General features: G+C 42.5%; 1 long non-coding RNA gene and 10 other non-coding genes across 11 annotated transcripts in view; 10 read left to right on the top strand and 1 right to left on the bottom strand.

Moving 5' to 3' along the window:
- Positions 1–14,380, bottom strand: part of LOC149973606 (uncharacterized) — a 299,180-nt gene that overhangs the window by 24,109 nt on the left and 260,691 nt on the right. The window lies entirely within an intron of this gene.
- Positions 1,242–1,323, top strand: trnas-gcu (transfer RNA serine (anticodon GCU)). The gene has a single exon. It is a non-coding gene; the product is annotated as a tRNA-Ser (tRNA).
- trnas-gcu (transfer RNA serine (anticodon GCU)) lies at positions 2,328–2,409 on the top strand. The gene has a single exon. It is a non-coding gene; the product is annotated as a tRNA-Ser (tRNA).
- trnas-gcu (transfer RNA serine (anticodon GCU)) lies at positions 3,943–4,024 on the top strand. The gene has a single exon. It is a non-coding gene; the product is annotated as a tRNA-Ser (tRNA).
- Positions 6,135–6,216, top strand: trnas-gcu (transfer RNA serine (anticodon GCU)). Its single transcript has one exon. It is a non-coding gene; the product is annotated as a tRNA-Ser (tRNA).
- On the top strand, positions 7,237–7,318 carry trnas-gcu (transfer RNA serine (anticodon GCU)). Its single transcript has one exon. It is a non-coding gene; the product is annotated as a tRNA-Ser (tRNA).
- On the top strand, positions 8,290–8,371 carry trnas-gcu (transfer RNA serine (anticodon GCU)). The gene has a single exon. It is a non-coding gene; the product is annotated as a tRNA-Ser (tRNA).
- On the top strand, positions 9,360–9,441 carry trnas-gcu (transfer RNA serine (anticodon GCU)). The gene has a single exon. It is a non-coding gene; the product is annotated as a tRNA-Ser (tRNA).
- On the top strand, positions 9,916–9,997 carry trnas-gcu (transfer RNA serine (anticodon GCU)). Its single transcript has one exon. It is a non-coding gene; the product is annotated as a tRNA-Ser (tRNA).
- Positions 10,986–11,067, top strand: trnas-gcu (transfer RNA serine (anticodon GCU)). The gene has a single exon. It is a non-coding gene; the product is annotated as a tRNA-Ser (tRNA).
- trnas-gcu (transfer RNA serine (anticodon GCU)) lies at positions 12,595–12,676 on the top strand. The gene has a single exon. It is a non-coding gene; the product is annotated as a tRNA-Ser (tRNA).

Raw genomic sequence — 14,380 nt, 5'->3', positions numbered from 1 at the left:
TTAAATGTCTCGATGGGATCGACATATGGCCCTGCCATTGCTCTGCCTAACTTTCATGGATTTCATTCTAGGGTTTACATACAGCAACTACAGTTTTTTAAGGTCATTTGCCACGTATATATTACAGGATGAGAGGGACGAGTGTTTAAGGCGATGGACTGCAAATCCATTGTGCTCTGCATGCATGGGTTCGAATCCCATCCTCATCGTTCAACCAGTACAATTATGTGCTTTATTATGGCATTGGAAGATTTTGACTTTCACAAACAGTGGTAAGATGGCCTACTGCCACCGCGAGAGCACAGGACTTGGTATCTTAGTGGTGAAGGCGATGAACTACATGTGTGGATAAAAACACCAACCTCTTCACAAAACATATTTCCTCTCTAGAATGGCCCCACATGAATATAGAATCCCTCCACAATCCTAGAGCGACTGATAAGATTTAGGTATTGAAGAATAGCTTTTCCAAGGGCAACCTCAATGGTGGGATTTGAACTAACACCTCAACACACTTCATCAAGCACTTGAGACCACTCGGTCTGACAACACATTTGTTAAATGTCTCGATGGGATCGACATATGGCCCTGCCATTGCTCTGCCTAACTTTCATGGATTTCATTCAAGGGTTTACATACAGCAACTACAGTTTTTTAAGGTCATTTGCCACATATATATTACAGGATGAGAGGGACGAGTGTTTAAGGCGATGGACTGCAAATCCATTGTGCTCTGCATGCATGGGTTCGAATCCCATCCTCATCGTTCAACCAGTACAATTATGTGCTTTATTATGGCATTGGAAGATTTTGACTTTCACAAACAGTGGTAAGATGGCCTACTGCCACCGCGAGAGCACAGGACTTGGTATCTTAGTGGTGAAGGCGATGAACTACATGTGTGGATAAAAACACCAACCTCTTCACAAAACATATTTCCTCTCTTGCATGGCCCCACATGAATATAGAATCCCTCCACAATCCTAGAGCGACTGATAAGATTTAGGTATTGAAGAATAGCTTTTCCAAGGGCAACCTCAATGGTGGGATTTGAACTAACACCTCAACACACTTCATCAAGCACTTGAGACCACTCGGCCTGACAACAGATTTGTTAAATGTCTCGATGGGATCGACACATGGCCCTGCCATTGCTCTTCCTAACTTTCATGGATTTAATTCAAGGGTTTACATTCAGCAACTACAGTTTTTTAAGGTCGTTTGCCACATATATATTACAGGATGAGGTGGCCGAGTGGTTAAGGCGATGGACTGCTAATCCATTGTGCTATGCATGCATGGGTTCGAGTCCCATCCTCATCGTTTAACCAGAACAATTCTGTGCTTTATTATGGCATTGGAATATTTTGAATTTCACAAAAACTGGTAAGATGGCCTACTGCCACCGCGAGAGCACAGGACTTGGTATCTTAGTGGTGAAGGCAATGAACTACATGTGTGGATAAAAACACCAACCTCTTCACAAAACATATTTCCTCACCTCCATGGCCCCACATGAATATAGAATCGCTTCACAATCCTAGAGCGACTGATAAGATTTAGGTATTGAAGAAAGCTTTTCCAAGGGCAACCTCAATGGTGGGATTTGAACCAACACCTCAACACACTTCATCAAGCACTTGAGACCACTCGGTCTGACAACACATTTGTTAAATGTCTCGATGGGATCGACATATGACCCTGTCATTGCTCTGCCTAACTTTCATGGATTTCATTCTAGGGTTTACATACAGCAACTACAGTTTTTTAAGGTCATTTGCCACATATATATTATAGGATGAGGTGGCCGAGTGGTTAAGGCGATGGACTGCTAATCCATTGTGCTCTGCACGCATGGAGTTCGAATCCCATCCTTGTCGTTTAACCAGAACAATTATGGCATTGGAAGATTTTGACTTTCACAAACACTGGTAAAATGGCCTACTGTGAGAGCACAGGACTTGCTATCTTAGTGGTGAAGGCAATGAACTACATGTGTGGATAAAAACACCAACCTCTTCACAAAACATATTTCCTCTCCTCCATGGCCCCACATGAATATAGAATCCCTCCACAATCCTAGAGCGACTGATAAGATTTAGGTATTGAAGAATAGCTTTTCCAAGGGCAACCTCAATGGTAAAATTTGATCCGACACCTCAACACACTTCATCAAGCACTTGAGACCACTCGGCCTGACAAAACATTTGTTAAATGTCTCGATGGGATCGACATATGGCCTCTGCCTAACTTTCATGGATTTCATTCTAGGGTTTACATACAGCAACTACAGTTTTTTAAGGTAATTTGCCACATGTATATTATAGGATGAGGTGGCCGAGTGGTTAAGGCGATGGACTGCTAATCCATTGTGCTATGCATGCATGGGTTCGAATCCCATCCTCATCGTTTAACCAGTACAATTCTGTGCTTTATTATGGCATTGGAAGATTTTGACTTTCACAAACACTGGTAAGATGGCCTACTGCCACCGTGAGAGCACAGGACTTGCTATCTTAGTGGTGAAGGCAAAGAACTATATGTGTGGATAAAAACACCAACCTCTTCACAAAACATAATTCTTCTCTTGCATGGCCCCACATGAATATAGAATCCCTCCACAATCCTATAGCGACTGATAAGATTTAGTTTTTGAAGAATAGCTTTTCCAAGGGCAACCTCAATGGTGGGATTTGAACCAACACCTCAACACACTTCATCAAGCACTTGAGACCACTCGGCCTGACAACACATTTGTTAAATGTCTCGATGGGATCAACATATAGCCCTGCCATTGCTCTGCCTAACTTTCATGGATTTAATTCAAGGGTTTACATACAGCAACTACAGTTTTTTAAGGTAATTTGCCACGTGTATATTACAGGATGAGGTGGCGAGTGGTTAAGGCGATGGACTGCTAATCCATTGTGCTCTGCATGCATGGGTTCGAATCCCATTGGAAGATTTTGACTTTCACAAACCCTGGTAAGATGGCCTACTGCCACCGCGAGAGCACAGGACTTGGTATCTTAGTGGTGAAGGCGATGAACTACATGTGTGGATAAAAACACCAACCTCTTCACAAAACATAATTCATCTCTTGCATGGCTCCACATGAATATAGAATCCCTCCACAATCCTAGAGCGACTGATAAGATTTAGGTATTGAAGAATAGCTTTTCCAAGGGCAACCTGAATGGTGGGATTTGAACTAACACCTCAACACACTTCATCAAGCACTTGAGACCACTCGGTCTGACAACACATTTGTTAAATGTCTCGATGGGATCGACATATGGCCCTGCCATTGCTCTGCCTAACTTTCATGGATTTCATTCTAGGGTTTACATACAGCAACTACAGTTTTTTAAGGTCATTTGCCACATATATATTACAGGATGAGGTGGCCGAGTGGTTAAGGCGATGGACTGCTAATCCATTGTGCTCTGCACGCATGGGTTTGAATCCCATCCTTGTCGATTAACCAGAACAATTATGGCATTGGAAGATTTTGACTTTCACAAACACTGGTAAAATGGCCTACTGCCAACGCGAGAGCACAGGATTTGCTATCTTAGTGGTGAAGGCAATGAACTACATGTGTGGATAAAAACACCAACCTCTTCACAAAACATATTTCCTCTCTTGCATGGCCCCACATGAATATAGAATCCCTCCACAATCCTAGAGAGACTGATAAGATGTAGGTACTGAAGAATAGCTTTTCCAAGGTTAACCTCAACGGTGGGATTTGAACCAACACCTCAACACACTTCATCAAGCACTTGAGACCACTCGGTCTGACAACACATTTGTTAAATGTCTCGATGGGATCGACATATGGCCCTGCCATTGCTCTGCCTAACTTTCATGGATTTCATTCTAGGGTTTACATACAGCAACTACAGTTTTTTAAGGTCATTTGCCACATATATATTACAGGATGAGGTGGCCGAGTGGTTAAGGCGATGGACTGCTAATCCATTGTGCTATGCATGCATGGGTTCGAATCCCATCCTCATCGTTTAACCAGTACAATTCTGTGCTTTATTATGGCATTGGAAGATTTTGACTTTCACAAACACTTTTAAGATGGCCTACTGCCAACGTGAGAGCACAGGACTTGGTATCTTAGTGGTGAAGGCAATGAACTGCATGTGTGGATAAAAACACCAACCTCTTCACAAAACATATTTCCTCTCTTGCATAGCCCCACATGAATATAGAATCCCTCCACAATCCTAGAGCGACTGATAAGATTTAGGTATTGAAGAATAGCTTTTCCAAGGGCAACCTCAATGGTGGGATTTGAACTAACACCTCAACACACTTCATCAAGCACTTGAGACCACTCGGTCTGACAACACATTTGTTAAATGTCTCGATGGGATCGACATATGGCCCTGCCATTGCTCTGCCTAACTTTCATGGATTTCATTCTAGGGTTTACATACAGCAACTACAGTTTTTTAAGGTCATTTGCCACATATATATTACAGGATGAGGTGGCCGAGTGGTTAAGGCGATGGACTGCTAATCCATTGTGCTCTGCACGCATGGGTTTGAATCCCATCCTTGTCGATTAACCAGAACAATTATGGCATTGGAAGATTTTGACTTTCACAAACACTGGTAAAATGGCCTACTGCCAACGCGAGAGCACAGGATTTGCTATCTTAGTGGTGAAGGCAATGAACTACATGTGTGGATAAAAACACCAACCTCTTCACAAAACATATTTCCTCTCTTGCATGGCCCCACATGAATATAGAATCCCTCCACAATCCTAGAGAGACTGATAAGATGTAGGTACTGAAGAATAGCTTTTCCAAGGTTAACCTCAACGGTGGGATTTGAACCAACACCTCAACACAATTCATCAAGCACTTGAGACCACTCGGTCTGACAACACATTTGTTAAATGTCTCGATGGGATCGACATATGGCCCTGCCATTGCTCTGCCTAACTTTCATGGATTTCATTCTAGGGTTTACATACAGCAACTACAGTTTTTTAAGGTCATTTGCCACATATATATTACAGGATGAGGTGGCCGAGTGGTTAAGGCGATGGACTGCTAATCCATTGTGCTCTGCACGCATGGGTTTGAATCCCATCCTTGTCGATTAACCAGAACAATTATGGCATTGGAAGATTTTGACTTTCACAAACACTGGTAAAATGGCCTACTGCCAACGCGAGAGCACAGGATTTGCTATCTTAGTGGTGAAGGCAATGAACTACATGTGTGGATAAAAACACCAACCTCTTCACAAAACATATTTCCTCTCTTGCATGGCCCCACATGAATATAGAATCCCTCCACAATCCTAGAGAGACTGATAAGATGTAGGTACTGAAGAATAGCTTTTCCAAGGTTAACCTCAACGGTGGGATTTGAACCAACACCTCAACACAATTCATCAAGCACTTGAGACCACTCGGTCTGACAACACATTTGTTAAATGTCTCGATGGGATCGACATATGGCCCTGCCATTGCTCTGCCTAACTTTCATGGATTTCATTCTAGGGTTTACATACAGCAACTACAGTTTTTTAAGGTCATTTGCCACATATATATTACAGGATGAGGTGGCCGAGTGGTTAAGGCGATGGACTGCTAATCCATTGTGCTCTGCACGCATGGGTTTGAATCCCATCCTTGTCGATTAACCAGAACAATTATGGCATTGGAAGATTTTGACTTTCACAAACACTGGTAAAATGGCCTACTGCCAACGCGAGAGCACAGGATTTGCTATCTTAGTGGTGAAGGCAATGAACTACATGTGTGGATAAAAACACCAACCTCTTCACAAAACATATTTCCTCTCTTGCATGGCCCCACATGAATATAGAATCCCTCCACAATCCTAGAGAGACTGATAAGATGTAGGTACTGAAGAATAGCTTTTCCAAGGTTAACCTCAACGGTGGGATTTGAACCAACACCTCAACACACTTCATCAAGCACTTGAGACCACTCGGTCTGACAACACATTTGTTAAATGTCTCGATGGGATCGACATATGGCCCTGCCATTGCTCTGCCTAACTTTCATGGATTTCATTCTAGGGTTTACATACAGCAACTACAGTTTTTTAAGGTCATTTGCCACATATATATTACAGGATGAGGTGGCCGAGTGGTTAAGGCGATGGACTGCTAATCCATTGTGCTATGCATGCATGGGTTCGAATCCCATCCTCATCGTTTAACCAGTACAATTCTGTGCTTTATTATGGCATTGGAAGATTTTGACTTTCACAAACACTTTTAAGATGGCCTACTGCCAACGTGAGAGCACAGGACTTGGTATCTTAGTGGTGAAGGCAATGAACTGCATGTGTGGATAAAAACACCAACCTCTTCACAAAACATATTTCCTCTCTTGCATAGCCCCACATGAATATAGAATCCCTCCACAATCCTAGAGCGACTGATAAGATTTAGGTATTGAAGAATAGCTTTTCCAAGGGCAACCTCAATGGTGGGATTTGAACTAACACCTCAACACACTTCATCAAGCACTTGAGACCACTCGGTCTGACAACACATTTGTTAAATGTCTCGATGGGATCGACATATGGCCCTGCCATTGCTCTGCCTAACTTTCATGGATTTCATTCTAGGGTTTACATACAGCAACTACAGTTTTTTAAGGTCATTTGCCACATATATATTACAGGATGAGGTGGCCGAGTGGTTAAGGCGATGGACTGCTAATCCATTGTGCTCTGCACGCATGGGTTTGAATCCCATCCTTGTCGATTAACCAGAACAATTATGGCATTGGAAGATTTTGACTTTCACAAACACTGGTAAAATGGCCTACTGCCAACGCGAGAGCACAGGATTTGCTATCTTAGTGGTGAAGGCAATGAACTACATGTGTGGATAAAAACACCAACCTCTTCACAAAACATATTTCCTCTCTTGCATGGCCCCACATGAATATAGAATCCCTCCACAATCCTAGAGAGACTGATAAGATGTAGGTACTGAAGAATAGCTTTTCCAAGGTTAACCTCAACGGTGGGATTTGAACCAACACCTCAACACAATTCATCAAGCACTTGAGACCACTCGGTCTGACAACACATTTGTTAAATGTCTCGATGGGATCGACATATGGCCCTGCCATTGCTCTGCCTAACTTTCATGGATTTCATTCTAGGGTTTACATACAGCAACTACAGTTTTTTAAGGTCATTTGCCACATATATATTACAGGATGAGGTGGCCGAGTGGTTAAGGCGATGGACTGCTAATCCATTGTGCTATGCATGCATGGGTTCGAATCCCATCCTCATCGTTTAACCAGTACAATTCTGTGCTTTATTATGGCATTGGAAGATTTTGACTTTCACAAACACTTGTAAGATGGCCTACTGCCAACGTGAGAGCACAGGACTTGGTATCTTAGTGGTGAAGGCAATGAACTGCATGTGTGGATAAAAACACCAACCTCTTCACAAAACATATTTCCTCTCTTGCATAGCCCCACATGAATATAGAATCCCTCCACAATCCTAGAGCGACTGATAAGATTTAGGTATTGAAGAATAGCTTTTCCAAGGGCAACCTCAATGGTGGGATTTGAACTAACACCTCAACACACTTCATCAAGCACTTGAGACCACTCGGTCTGACAACACATTTGTTAAATGTCTCGATGGGATCGACATATGGCCCTGCCATTGCTCTGCCTAACTTTCATGGATTTCATTCAAGGGTTTACATACAGCAAATACAGTTTTTTAAGGTCATTTGCCACATATATATTACAGGATGAGGTGGCCGAGTGGTTAAGGCGATGGACTGCTAATCCATTGTGCTATGCATGCATGGGTTCGAATCCCATTCTCATCGTTTAACCAGTACAATTCTGTGCTTTATTATGGCATTGGAAGATTTTGACTTTCACAAACACTTGTAAGATGGCCTACTGCCAACGTGAGAGCACAGGACTTGGTATCTTAGTGGTGAAGGCAATGAACTGCAATGAATATAGAATCCCTTCACAATCCTAGAGCGACTGATAAGATTTAGGTATTGAAGAAAGCTTTTCCAAGGGCAACCTCAATGGTGGGATTTGAACCAACACCTCAACACACTTCATCAAGCACTTGAGACCACTCGGTCTGACAACACATTTGTTAAATGTCTCGATGGGATCGACATATGACCCTGTCATTGCTCTGCCTAACTTTCATGGATTTCATTCTAGGGTTTACATACAGCAACTACAGTTTTTTAAGGTCATTTGCCACATATATATTACAGGATGAGGTGGCCGAGTGGTTAAGGCGATGGACTGCTAATCCATTGTGCTATGCATGCATGGGTTCGAATCCCATCCTCATCGTTTAACCAGTACAATTCTGTGCTTTATTATGGCATTGGAAGATTTTGACTTTCACAAACACTGGTAAGATGGCCTACTGCCAACGCGAGACCACAGGACTTGGTATCTTAGTGGTGAAGGCGATGAACTACATGTGTGGATAAAAACACCAACCTCTTCACAAAACATAATTCTTCTCTTGCATGTCCCCACATGAATATAGAATCCCTCCACAATCCTATACCGACTGATAAGATTTAGTTTTTGAAGAATAGCTTTTCCAAGGGCAACCTCAATGGTGGGATTTGAACCAACACCTCAACACACTTCATCAAGCACTTGAGACCACTCGGCCTGACAACACATTTGTTAAATGTCTCGATGGGATCAACATATAGCCCTGCCATTGCTCTGCCTAACTTTCATGGATTTAATTCAAGGGTTTACATACAGCAACTACAGTTTTTTAAGGTAATTTGCCACGTGTATATTACAGGATGAGGTGGCGAGTGGTTAAGGCGATGGACTGCTAATCCATTGTGCTCTGCATGCATGGGTTCGAATCCCATTGGAAGATTTTGACTTTCACAAACCCTGGTAAGATGGCCTACTGCCACCGCGAGAGCACAGGACTTGGTATCTTAGTGGTGAAGGCGATGAACTACATGTGTGGATAAAAACACCAACCTCTTCACAAAACATAATTCATCTCTTGCATGGCCCCACATGAATATAGAATCCCTCCACAGTCCTAGAGCAACTGATAAGATTTAGTTATTGAAGAATAGCTTTTCCATGGGCAACCTCAATGGTGGGATTTGAACCAACATCTCAACACACTTCATCAAGCACTTGAGAACACTCGGCCTGACAACACATTTGTTAAATGTCTCGATGGGATCGACATATGGCCCTGCCATTGCTCTGCCTAACTTTCATGGATTTCATTCAAGGGTTTACATACAGCAACTACAGTTTTTTAAGGTCATTTGCCACATATATATTACAGGATGAGGTGGCCGAGTGGTTAAGGCGATGGACTGCTAATCCATTGTGCTATGCATGCATGGGTTCGAATCCCATCCTCATCGTTTAACCAGTACAAGTCTGTGCTTTATTATGGCATTGGAAGATTTTGACTTTCACAAACACCGGTAAAATGGCCTACTGCCAACGCTAGAGCACAGGATTTACTATCTTAGTGGTGAAGGCAATGAACTACATGTGTGGATAAAAACACCAACCTCTTCACAAAACATATTTCCTCACCTCCATGGCCCCAAATGAATATAGAATCGCTTCACAATCCTAGAGCGACTGATAAGATTTAGGTATTGAAGAAAGCTTTTCCAAGGGCAACCTCAATGGTGGGATTTGAACCAACACCTCAACACACTTCATCAAGCACTTGAGACCACTCGGTCTGACAACACATTTGTTAAATGTCTCGATGGGATCGACATATGACCCTGTCATTGCTCTGCCTAACTTTCATGGATTTCATTCTAGGGTTTACATACAGCAACTACAGTTTTTTAAGGTCATTTGCCACATATATATTACAGGATGAGGTGGCCGAGTGGTTAAGGCGATGGACTGCTAATCCATTGTGCTATGCATGCATGGGTTCGAATCCCATCCTCATCGTTTAACCAGTACAATTCTGTGCTTTATTATGGCATTGGAAGATTTTGACTTTCACAAACACTGGTAAGATGGCCTACTGCCAACGCGAGACCACAGGACTTGGTATCTTAGTGGTGAAGGCGATGAACTACATGTGTGGATAAAAACACCAACCTCTTCACAAAACATAATTCTTCTCTTGCATGTCCCCACATGAATATAGAATCCCTCCACAATCCTATACCGACTGATAAGATTTAGTTTTTGAAGAATAGCTTTTCCAAGGGCAACCTCAATGGTGGGATTTGAACCAACACCTCAACACACTTCATCAAGCACTTGAGACCACTCGGCCTGACAACACATTTGTTAAATGTCTCGATGGGATCAACATATAGCCCTGCCATTGCTCTGCCTAACTTTCATGGATTTAATTCAAGGGTTTACATACAGCAACTACAGTTTTTTAAGGTAATTTGCCACGTGTATATTACAGGATGAGGTGGCGAGTGGTTAAGGCGATGGACTGCTAATCCATTGTGCTCTGCATGCATGGGTTCGAATCCCATTGGAAGATTTTGACTTTCACAAACCCTGGTAAGATGGCCTACTGCCACCGCGAGAGCACAGGACTTGGTATCTTAGTGGTGAAGGCGATGAACTACATGTGTGGATAAAAACACCAACCTCTTCACAAAACATAATTCATCTCTTGCATGGCCCCACATGAATATAGAATCCCTCCACAGTCCTAGAGCAACTGATAAGATTTAGTTATTGAAGAATAGCTTTTCCATGGGCAACCTCAATGGTGGGATTTGAACCAACATCTCAACACACTTCATCAAGCACTTGAGAACACTCGGCCTGACAACACATTTGTTAAATGTCTCGATGGGATCGACATATGGCCCTGCCATTGCTCTGCCTAACTTTCATGGATTTCATTCAAGGGTTTACATACAGCAACTACAGTTTTTTAAGGTCATTTGCCACATATATATTACAGGATGAGGTGGCCGAGTGGTTAAGGCGATGGACTGCTAATCCATTGTGCTATGCATGCATGGGTTCGAATCCCATCCTCATCGTTTAACCAGTACAAGTCTGTGCTTTATTATGGCATTGGAAGATTTTGACTTTCACAAACACCGGTAAAATGGCCTACTGCCAACGCTAGAGCACAGGATTTACTATCTTAGTGGTGAAGGCAATGAACTACATGTGTGGATAAAAACACCAACCTCTTCACAAAACATATTTCCTCACCTCCATGGCCCCAAATGAATATAGAATCGCTTCACAATCCTAGAGCGACTGATAAGATTTAGGTATTGAAGAAAGCTTTTCCAAGGGCAACCTCAATGGTGGGATTTGAACCAACACCTCAACACACTTCATCAAGCACTTGAGACCACTCGGTCTGACAACACATTTGTTAAATGTCTCGATGGGATCGACATATGACCCTGTCATTGCTCTGCCTAACTTTCATGGATTTCATTCTAGGGTTTACATACAGCAACTACAGTTTTTTAAGGTCATTTGCCACATATATATTATAGGATGAGGTGGCCAAGTGGTTAAGGCGATGGACTGCTAATCCATTGTGCTATGCATGCATGGGTTCGAACTCCATCCTCATCGTTTAACCAGTACAATTCTGTGCTTTATTATGGCATTGGAAGATTTTGACTTTCACAAACACTTGTAAGATGGCCTACTGCCAACGTGAGAGCACAGGACTTGGTATCTTAGTGGTGAAGGCAATGAACTGCATGTGTGGATAAAAACACCAACCTCTTCACAAAACATATTTCCTCTCTTGCATAGCCCCACATGAATATAGAATCCCTCCACAATCCTAGAGCGACTGATAAGATTTAGGTATTGAAGAATAGCTTTTCCAAGGGCAACCTCAATGGTGGGATTTGAACTAACACCTCAACACACTTCATCAAGCACTTGAGACCACTCGGTCTGACAACACATTTGTTAAATGTCTCGATGGGATCGACATATGGCCCTGCCATTGCTCTGCCTAACTTTCATGGATTTCATTCAAGGGTTTACATACAGCAAATACAGTTTTTTAAGGTCATTTGCCACATATATATTACAGGATGAGGTGGCCGAGTGGTTAAGGCGATGGACTGCTAATCCATTGTGCTATGCATGCATGGGTCCGAATCTCATTCTCATCGTTTAACCAGTACAATTCTGTGCTTTATTATGGCATTGGAAGATTTTGACTTTCACAAACACTTGTAAGATGGCCTACTGCCAACGTGAGAGCACAGGACTTGGTATCTTAGTGGTGAAGGCAATGAACTGCAATGAATATAGAATCCCTTCACAATCCTAGAGCGACTGATAAGATTTAGGTATTGAAGAAAGCTTTTCCAAGGGCAACCTCAATGGTGGGATTTGAACCAACACCTCAACACACTTCATCAAGCACTTGAGACCACTCGGTCTGACAACACATTTGTTAAATGTCTCGATGGGATCGACATATGACCCTGTCATTGCTCTGCCTAACTTTCATGGATTTCATTCTAGGGTTTACATACAGCAACTACAGTTTTTTAAGGTCATTTGCCACATATATATTACAGGATGAGGTGGCCGAGTGGTTAAGGCGATGGACTGCTAATCCATTGTGCTATGCATGCATGGGTTCGAATCCCATCCTCATCGTTTAACCAGTACAATTCTGTGCTTTATTATGGCATTGGAAGATTTTGACTTTCACAAACACTGGTAAGATGGCCTACTGCCAACGCGAGACCACAGGACTTGGTATCTTAGTGGTGAAGGCGATGAACTACATGTGTGGATAAAAACACCAACCTCTTCACAAAACATAATTCTTCTCTTGCATGGCCCCACATGAATATAGAATCCCTCCACAATCCTATACCGACTGATAAGATTTAGTTTTTGAAGAATAGCTTTTCCAAGGGCAACCTCAATGGTGGGATTTGAACCAACACCTCAACACACTTCATCAAGCACTTGAGACCACTCGGCCTGACAACACATTTGTTAAATGTCTCGATGGGATCAACATATAGCCCTGCCATTGCTCTGCCTAACTTTCATGGATTTAATTCAAGGGTTTACATACAGCAACTACAGTTTTTTAAGGTAATTTGCCACGTGTATATTACAGGATGAGGTGGCGAGTGGTTAAGGCGATGGACTGCTAATCCATTGTGCTCTGCATGCATGGGTTCGAATCCCATTGGAAGATTTTGACTTTCACAAACCCTGGTAAGATGGCCTACTGCCACCGCGAGAGCACAGGACTTGGTATCTTAGTGGTGAAGGCGATGAACTACATGTGTGGATAAAAACACCAACCTCTTCACAAAACATAATTCATCTCTTGCATGGCCCCACATGAATATAGAATCCCTCCACAGTCCTAGAGCGACTGATAAGATTTAGTTATTGAAGAATAGCTTTTCCATGGGCAACCTCAATGGTGGGATTTGAACCAACATCTCAACACACTTCATCAAGCACTTGAGAACACTCGGCCTGACAACACATTTGTTAAATGTCTCGATGGGATCGACATATGGCCCTGCCATTGCTCTGCCTAACTTTCATGGATTTCATTCAAGGGTTTACATACAGCAACTACAGTTTTTTAAGGTCATTTGCCACATATATATTACAGGATGAGGTGGCCGAGTGGTTAAGGCGATGGACTGCTAATCCATTGTGCTATGCATGCATGGGTTCGAATCCCATCCTCATTGTTTAACCAGTACAATTCTGTGCTTTATTATGGCATTGGAAGATTTTGACTTTCACAAACACCGGTAAAATGGCCTACTGCCAACGCTAGAGCACAGGATTTACTATCTTAGTGGTGAAGGCAATGAACTACATGTGTGGATAAAAACACCAACCTCTTCACAAAACATATTTCCTCACCTCCATGGCCCCAAATGAATATAGAATCGCTTCACAATCCTAGAGCGACTGATAAGATTTAGGTATTGAAGAAAGCTTTTCCAAGGGCAACCTCAATGGTGGGATTTGAACCAACACCTCAACACACTTCATCAAGCACTTGAGACCACTCGGTCTGACAACACATTTGTTAAATGTCTCGATGGGATCGACATATGACCCTGTCATTGCTCTGCCTAACTTTCATGGATTTCATTCTAGGGTTTACATACAGCAACTACAGTTTTTTAAGGTCATTTGCCACATATATATTATAGGATGAGGTGGCCAAGTGGTTAAGGCGATGGACTGCTAATCCATTGTGCTATGCATGCATGGGTTCGAACTCCATCCTCATCGTTTAACCAGTACAATTCTGTGCTTTATTATGGCATTGGAAGATTTTGACTTTCACAAACACTGGTAAGATGGCCTACT

This window comes from Oncorhynchus mykiss, chromosome 20 (genome assembly GCF_057628025.1).
Source record: "Oncorhynchus mykiss isolate SJ-2025 chromosome 20, ASM5762802v1, whole genome shotgun sequence".
NCBI classification, from domain to species: Eukaryota; Metazoa; Chordata; class Actinopteri; order Salmoniformes; family Salmonidae; genus Oncorhynchus; species Oncorhynchus mykiss.
This window is presented reverse-complemented; position numbering and strand designations above follow the sequence as displayed.